Raw genomic sequence first — 8,707 nt, 5'->3', positions numbered from 1 at the left:
ATAAGACACCACAATAAGTCCTATGATTTTGAAAACAACAACAAACACAAGCAAAAACCAAAAAAAAGCGGCAGAGATTTGAGAAGAAAGTGTCGAAGCCATTTAATCCATAATCTTTTATCGGAAAATTTTATCTATGCTCCTTCGGACGTCTTTTTAAGCCAATTGGAACTAAGAGGCAACAATACAAAGATAATGATATAAGATTTCAAAAGGAAAAACAACTACAAAAAAAAACGCAATTTCTTTTTGAAATTTCGAAAACTCGTGTTATCGAAGTCATAAAATCCATGGTTAGCAGATAAAACCACTTACCAAATTAATTTTGGTTGAAGTATAAACGATGAGGCTCCTGTCATTACTGAGACTGACTTACTATTCATGAAAATTAGTTAAATATCGGTTAATTGAAAAAAAAATTTAAAAATTTTTTTAAAAGTCTTGACAGCCCTTGGCTGTCCCCTCAAAGCGCTATATAGGTTGACCTATTGCACATAAGAAAACCGAATCAACTTTTAGTTGGTAAGTCTTGTGCAGACTTGTGCAATAGGGTCCCCAAAATTAAGTAAAATCTCAAAAAGAAAGTCAAAATTTCATTAAAATTTTATATAAAATCAGAGTCGAAGACAAAAAAGACATGAGCGATGGCTTGAAAACGATTTTTTTTTCATTGGGTATCATTTGAATGTAAATAAAGTTTGTCATTAATGGAACCTCGATATGAAAATGACAAGTCTCTAAATGGCGAAAAAAACAATAATAAATAGGAAAAATTTTCTAAAAAAACATCTCTCAAATTGAATTCGAGTTTTTTTTCATAGTAAACTTCCTCACGTGACCAGAACTAGCCTTTTTATTGATATACTGGTAACACAAAATTGTTTCTTTTTGTAGCATGAAATGTAATTTTCTAAAAAATTTTTAATAGAAAAGCCTTGATTTGAACAAAAATTACGCTAAATTGAAAAAAATCGTGCTAAAAGTGAACAAATTTCACATGTTCACACAAAACCTCGATAACTCTTCGGAAACTACGAAATTCAAAAAAATCTTTTTAATTTTGAATTCTACGCTGAACGAGCTTTTTAATGATACCGCTCACATTTCTCTACCCGGGCCGAGGTGTCAACGCTAAAAAACGCAAAATTATGTAAAATTGGCGTTGAATGCGTTGAATTTATGTAAGATTTACGCCTGAGCGTAGATCTTACATAAATTCAACGCATTCAACTCTAATCTTACATAATTTTGCGTTGAATTTTGGTGTAGATCTTACATATTTAGCGTTGAATTTTAGCGTAGATCTTAAATATTTAGCGTTGAATTTAGCGTTGATCTTACATAAATTCAACGCATTAAACGCCAATCTTACATATTGCGTTGAAATTCGGCGTAGATCTTACATATTTAGCGTTGAATTTTAGCGTAGATCTTACATTTTTAGCGTTGAATTTAGCGTAGATCTTACATCAATTCAACGCATTGAACGCCAATCTTACATAATTTTGAGTTGAATTTTGGCGTAGATCTTACATATTTAGCGTTGAATTTTAGAGTAGATCTTACGTATTTAGCGTTGAATTTTAGCGTAGATCTTACATATTTAGCGTTGAATTTTAGCGTAGATCTTACATATTTAGCGTTGAATTTAGCGTAGATCCTACATAAATTCAACGCATTCAACGCCAATCATACATATTCCAAGTTTTTTTTCCGAAAAATTAATTTTTTTCAATGTTTCGACCCCTATGCTGCAAAGGTGAGAAACGAGAAGTCAGAGAAAAATCATTTTTAGTGCTCTTTTATAGTGCAAAATCAATTGAGAGCCTTTTACGATTTCAAATTTTTCAAATTTTTTTTTGAAAAGTTAATTTTTTAACTGTTTTGACCCTATGCTGCAAAATCCGTTTCAGACCATTTTACGATTTTAAAACTTTTTCAAACTTTTTTTCGAAAAATTAATTTTTTCACTATTTCGAACCCTACACTCCAAAAGTGAGTAACATGAAGTCAGAAAAAATCTTTTTTTAGTGCTCTTTTAGAGTGCAAAATCCAATTCAGACCATTTGAAGATTTCAATTTTTTCAAGTTTTTTTTCGAAAAATTAGTTTTTTCTACTGTTTCGACCCCTATACTGCACAATTGAGAAAAATGAAGTCAGCAAAAAAATAACCATTTGCTCTCTTACGGTGCAAAAACCATTTCTGACCATTTTAGGAATTCAAATTTTTTTCAAAACTTAAAAAAAAACTTGAATTTTTCCCAGTACTTCTCACATGATAAATGCGTTGAATACGTTTAAATTATGTAAGATCTCGGCTAAATTCAACGAAAAATATGTAAGATCTAGGCTAATTTCAACGAAATATATGCAAGTTCTACACTAAATTCAATGCAAAATATGTAAGGTCTACGTTAAAGTCAACGCAAAAATATGTAAGGTCTACGCTAAATTCAACGCAAAATATGTAAGATCTACGCTTTATAAGGATTGCGGCTCTTAAGGAACCCAAGGTACGGTGGCGCAATGGTAGAAGAGGCGACAAGTAAACAGGAGGTTAGTGGTTCGTGTCCCATACCCAGAGTTCTACGCATTGATTTTTTGTAAGATCAACGCTAAATTCAACGCAAAAGTATGTAAGATCTACGCTAAATTCAACGCTAAATATGTAAGATCTACGCTAAATTCAACGCTAAATATGTAAGATCAGCGGCAACTAGCGTTGAAAAGTTGGAAAATTCACCGCCATTTCTTACATAATTTTGCGCTGAATGCGTTGAATTTTTGTCTTCAAATTCAACGCATTCAACGCAAAATTATGTAAGAAAATTGCGGTGAATTTTCCGACTTGTCAACGCTAGTTGCCGCTGATCTTACATAATTTTGGCCAAATTCCTCGGCCCGGGTACGATGAATAATTCGATCGGCCAAAATTGACTGAACAAAAACAAGCATTTGAAGATATAGTTCCCCCCCACAAGTGGGGTCGGAACAACAAGTTCACGTTTCAACGTATCAAAAACTGCAATCATTGTACTCACCATATTTTGGATCGTAAATACATACTGCAGCTGTCAAGATAAATTGAGTATGGATAATTGTTCCTGCACATGGAATGCCCTGGAGTGTTTTATTTTCATCTGCAAGTGAATATCTTACCGCAATAATAAAAACATAAAATGGTATTGACCATTCAGGCCAATTGTTTGCTTCAGTATTTTCATCAATATATGGTTGCTCCATAGTATGGTCATTAGCACTGATCACAAATGGAGCCAGAAAAACAATAACGATAAGAATTTTAGTAGTAAGAATCATTATCAGGAGTGATGTACAGCAGTCTTAAGATATATTTGAACACCTCAATTTTTGTTTGCCGATCTCCAATTATAACTAAATTTGGCATATCAAAATTTGAAATCCATTTTTTCGTTCATACGAAAAAAAGTTCGATTTTCAATTTAATTTAATTTTCATGCTTGATTATTGTACGGTTTTGATGCTGTTTGGTCACTGTGGTTTTCTGTATATAAATTTTCAGTTTTTCAGCCATTCAAAATATCAAACTTTTTACAAATTTCGTTGGTATTCGTGTTTTAGCAAAATTGCGGAAATCAGAGACAATGCGAAAATCACCGGCCAAACTGCCGTTCCTTCGTCGCCAATTTCAGCAGCGAATTATAGTGACAATAGCAATCCAAAAACTGGCGACGAATCTCCAAAATCAAAGGATTAGATTAGAATCGGCGAAGAGATCAAAGGATTTGAGTCAATTAGAGTTAAAAATGACGGCTGCAAACGTGCTAGATAATACTAGTATTCGTGTTATTAAAATATTTCTCAACATCCAAGATTTACCAACAAACATTCAGATAATGGTTTTTGGTGCTATCCATCTGCTGACCAAAACTATACTTTCAACTGAGAGACATTCTCCACTCCTTTTTTGGGGATTGGTCTCTCTTTTCTATAGTCTCTTTTTTGTAGAGTTGGCTCGGCAAAAATCTGGCTATTTTTAATATAAGGTTCAACAACTATATCATTTTTTCATGTATACTTTTTGTATTTAATTCGAAAAATTTTGTGCAAAAGATTTTTTTCAATCTGTACTAGTTTTTACAATTTCACATTTACTAGCTACCGAGTATTTAATGTTTTGCGTATCTCTAATAATTTTTGCAATGGTTGAAGATTTTCTTGTTGCAAATTTTAATTTTAGTTATTGATAAATTTTGTCTAAGTATTTAGGAGTACAACCCTATTATTGTAACATCGTCTTGAAAGAGAGAGCTGATGAGTATTTTTTTTTCATCGAAAAGCATAATACGCCCACAGCCAATTTTACCAAGTTTTTGAAATGATGCGGGTCTTATTCTTTACTTTTACGAAAATCCATGACGCGCAAATAAATTTTTTACGAGATATATTAAAAAATGCATCTTTTTTGTCAATCAAAAACAATTCAAAAAAGCCGTCAAAATCAGTTTTTCTAAAGAGGCTTAATTGAACAGTTGACTACTTCAATTAAACAAATGTAAATGTGGCCTTCCAATTTGTTTGTTCAAAAACTATCCTATCATCAGATTTCCAATCAAACCTTTTTGTAAATTGAAATTCTTGTTGTCTATGCAACATAGGTGCATTATATTACAATTATAATTATGAATAGCGTCCATAAGAATAAAAAGATCACTATATATATATATATATATATATATATATATATATATATATATATATATATGGCCACTGGGGATTTTCTTTCTTCAAAGTAATCCAGACAAATCGATATGTCCATGGTGTTTTTATTGGGTCCAATTTAGTTCCTGAAATCATTTATTAGTGATGAAAAAGATTTCAAGAAAAATCAACATTTTTAGTTTCATTTTTTTTTGGTCCAGGAGCATTGAAAAACAACTCTCAAGAATTAATTGGAAAAGAGTGAAATATAACCCGACTCATTATTGCAGAATATGTTTGACTTACAAAAGTTTTGGTCAACTGTGTCTTAGTTTTAACTGCACATCACTCGCAGCATCAATAAATAGCAAAGAATTTCAGTCGCCGATAGTTACCCGGAGCGATGTTCAAGCCCTGCTTAGTACTTCTCCAGTGAAATAGACGCGTTGAATTGACAAATCAGCAATTATCACATCTTATCTCAGGTCTTAAGAATTGTGAATGCATGTCAAGACTTGCTCAAGTTTTGTCAAATCTAACTCAAGTCTTAGGGGTCAAGACATGGCAAGTCTTGAATATTGCGCAGTAAGAGCGGAGTTTGATGAAAAAAATATTGTTTATAATTAATGCATTTCAAAATTAGCAGAATTGGTCAATAAAATCTACGAGAACTTTGCTAATCTGACCAAGCTATCTCTGAAGTGAGCACATACTAACTTCAGATGTCTCATAAGTTCACGCCAAAACCAACTTGCCAGAAAAGTGGCCACAACTGGTATCATTGGGTTGTAACAGCACTTTTTTGCATTATCTATCAAGTGAACTTTGTGGAAGCGCTCGTTTGTCTCGTGCTTCTTTTTTCACTTCGGAGTTTTTGAGGTGGCCGCCTTCTTCCTTCGTTGCTAAACTAAAGCAAACCAACAAAAAATACAGTGCTCTATACTTGACCCGAAATTTGGTCAAGATTTATTGTGACATCGTCTCGAAACGGAGAGCTGATGGGTATTTTTTTCATCGAAAAACATGATACGCCCACAACCAATTTGACCAAACTTTTGCGATAATGCGGGTCTTATTGTTTAATTTTACGTAAATCTATGACGCGCAAATTAGAATTTCTTACGAGATATATTAAAAAACGCATCTTTTTCTTCAAAAAAAAATCCATAAAAAGCCGTTCAAATCAGTTTTTCTACATTCCCAATCAAACCTTTTCTTAGTTTGAATTTCTTGTTGTCTATGCAAAATAAGCGCATTATATTACAATTATAATTATGAATAGTGTCCATACGAATAAAAAGATCACTATATATACGGCCACTGAGGATTTTCTGTTTTCAAAGTTATCCAGACAAATCGATATGTCCATGGTGTTTTCATTGGGTTCAATTTACTTCATGTAATCATTTAGTAGTGATGAAAAAGATTTCAAGAAAAATCAAAATTTTTAGTTTCATTTTTTTTGTCCAGGAGCATTGAAAAACAACTCTCAAGAATTAATTGGAAAAGAGTGAAATTAAACCCGATTCATTATTGCTGAAAATGTTTGACTCACAAAAGTTTTGGTCAACTGTGTGTTAGTTTTAACTGCACATCACTCGCAGCATCAATAAATAGCAAAGAATTTCAGTCGCCGATAGTTACCCGGAGCGATGTTCAAGTCTTGATTAGTACTTCTCCAGTGAAATACACGTGTTGAATTGACAAATCAGCAATTATCACATCTTATCTCAGGTCTTAAGAATTGTGAAGGCATGACAAGACTTGCTTAAGACTTGTCAAGACTAAATCAAGTCTCGGCCAAGACATATAAAAACTTGATTATCGCGCAGTTTTATGAAGAAATTACTTAAAAATAAAGCATTTCGAAATAAGAAAAAAATTGGTCAACAAAATTTACGAGAAATTTGCTAATCTGACCAAGCTATTTCTGCATTGAGCATATACCAAACGTCAGATGTGAAAATTGGCAAAAAAGTGGACACGACTGGTATCCTTTGGTTATAACAGCACTTTTTTGTATTATCTATCAAGTGAACTTTGTGGAAGCGCTCGTTTGTCTTGTGCTTTTTTCACTTTGAAGTTTTTCGAGGCAGGCTATTTCAAATGGCGGCCTTCGTCTTTCGTTACTAAACGAAAACAAACCAACAAAAAATACTGTGCTCAATACTCGACCCAAACCTTTGTCTGGACTTGTCGAGTCTTGGCCGAGACTTGCTCAAAATTTCTCAAGGTCTCGGCCAAGACTTGCAAAAGGACTTGTCAAGTCTTGAACGAGACCTGACTCAAGGCTTGCCAAGACCTAAGACTTGATTTAAAACGTGCCAAGTTTAAAAAGTGACTTGATCAGAGCGCTGATGCAGGATTGATTCAAGATTTGTCATTTCACTGAATCAGTACTGATCAAGACTTGAAGTTCAGTCCGGGCAGTAAATGATTCAAAACAAAAAAAATCACAACAAACCCAGCAGCACGAATTCAAAATTCTTTCCGTTACAAATTTTTTACTGCTTTTTTCTGGAAAAAAATGAAAACGATGTTATCAAGAATTTTATAAAACGAGATAATTTGTTTGGAAAAATTCTATTTTTGCATAATCGCATTCTAGAAAATCTGCAATCTTAAATTTGTCCGCAACCTTAAATTTGTCCGCGACCGTAAACGTCTGCAACCTTAAAATTCAAGTCTTTATGAAAAAATAATGATTGTTTTTGCTGACTTTTGTTAAGCACTTTTGTGTTATGACAAAATACCCAACGCCAAATTACCCAATGTGTCAGTATGCCCAAAACAGACCCAATATTTTATCCTGATGTTGAAACTAATAAAATGATTAATTTTCATAATATTTAGCTAGTGCATTTGGTCTTGCCTTGAGGGCCATGACCATGCCTCAGCAGCCTGGATGACTTGATATGAAACAATCACAACCAAACAATTTGTGGTTAAATTTTCGGCAGAATTATCAAAATATGCTTGTAATACAGAGTACTATAATTTCTAGTCGCAGCAATGAACAAAAACATTCAAGTGAATAAATTAAGTGTAATGGCATTGGGTATTTTGGCACATTTGTTATTTTGGCATTGGGTGTTTTGTCATCCAAACTAGACTTTCATTCTTTAATTGAATTAATTACGGAATTCATTTTCTGTCCTTTGAGATGCTTTTGGAGTGACTTAGTTGTGTTATTCTGATACCTAGATGCTAAAAATTTTCTTACGAACACATAAATTTTATCGTATTTGAAAAGTGAATTTACGGTAAACACGAAAAAGGGCCGTAGGACTTCAGTTTTCCCCGACAAGAAAAATGTTTGAATTGTTGTCTGTAAGAATCGGTTAACTCTTCGTCTGCTTTCAGTTATACCACTAAAGTCTCTGCAAAGGATATTGATTGGCCAAAATTTTATTGATTGGCCAATATTGATTGGCCAAAATTTAAACGTTGAAGGTGTACGTGAGCATCTACAGTACATTTTGTTAAGGAAAAATGACCAAAACAATAAATATCGAGTTTTTTGGTAGACATAGGTTGAAAAAGAAGTGCACCTAATTGTCTCAAAATAATAACGAAAAACATTAAAACATTGGGTTCAAACCAGGGAAGGAATCGTGTACAAGAAAAAAATTAAAGCTATCTATGAGATTAACTCAAAGATTTTGAGGTCCAGGTATGTCAAATAAGCACGAATATATATACAAACCCAGGCTGAGGTGCCAGACCGAAAGTCGAAATGTCCAGACTGTCCCAGACGGAAAGTTTTTATGTCCAGACCGTCCCAGATGGAAAGTGCCTATGTCCAGACCAAATCAAAACACATAAAAAACATTAAAAAATTATAAGTTGAATTAACTCAGAATCAAGCTATTAATTTTTCCTTTTCCCCACCACACTAGATTACGTACAGCACATCACTGATTCCCTATAGACATGGACTTTTCAACAAAGCATTTACTACTCAATCAAAACATCTGGCCCAAGTAGCTTTTACATATAGTCTTAACTTTTGTCAACATCTGGACA

This window comes from Convolutriloba macropyga, chromosome 12, assembly GCF_964194025.1.
Source record: "Convolutriloba macropyga chromosome 12, txConMacr16.3, whole genome shotgun sequence".
Lineage (NCBI taxonomy): Eukaryota > Metazoa > Xenacoelomorpha > Acoela > Convolutidae > Convolutriloba > Convolutriloba macropyga.
The sequence above is the reverse complement of the archived record's forward strand: the minus strand, read 5'-3'. Positions refer to the sequence as shown.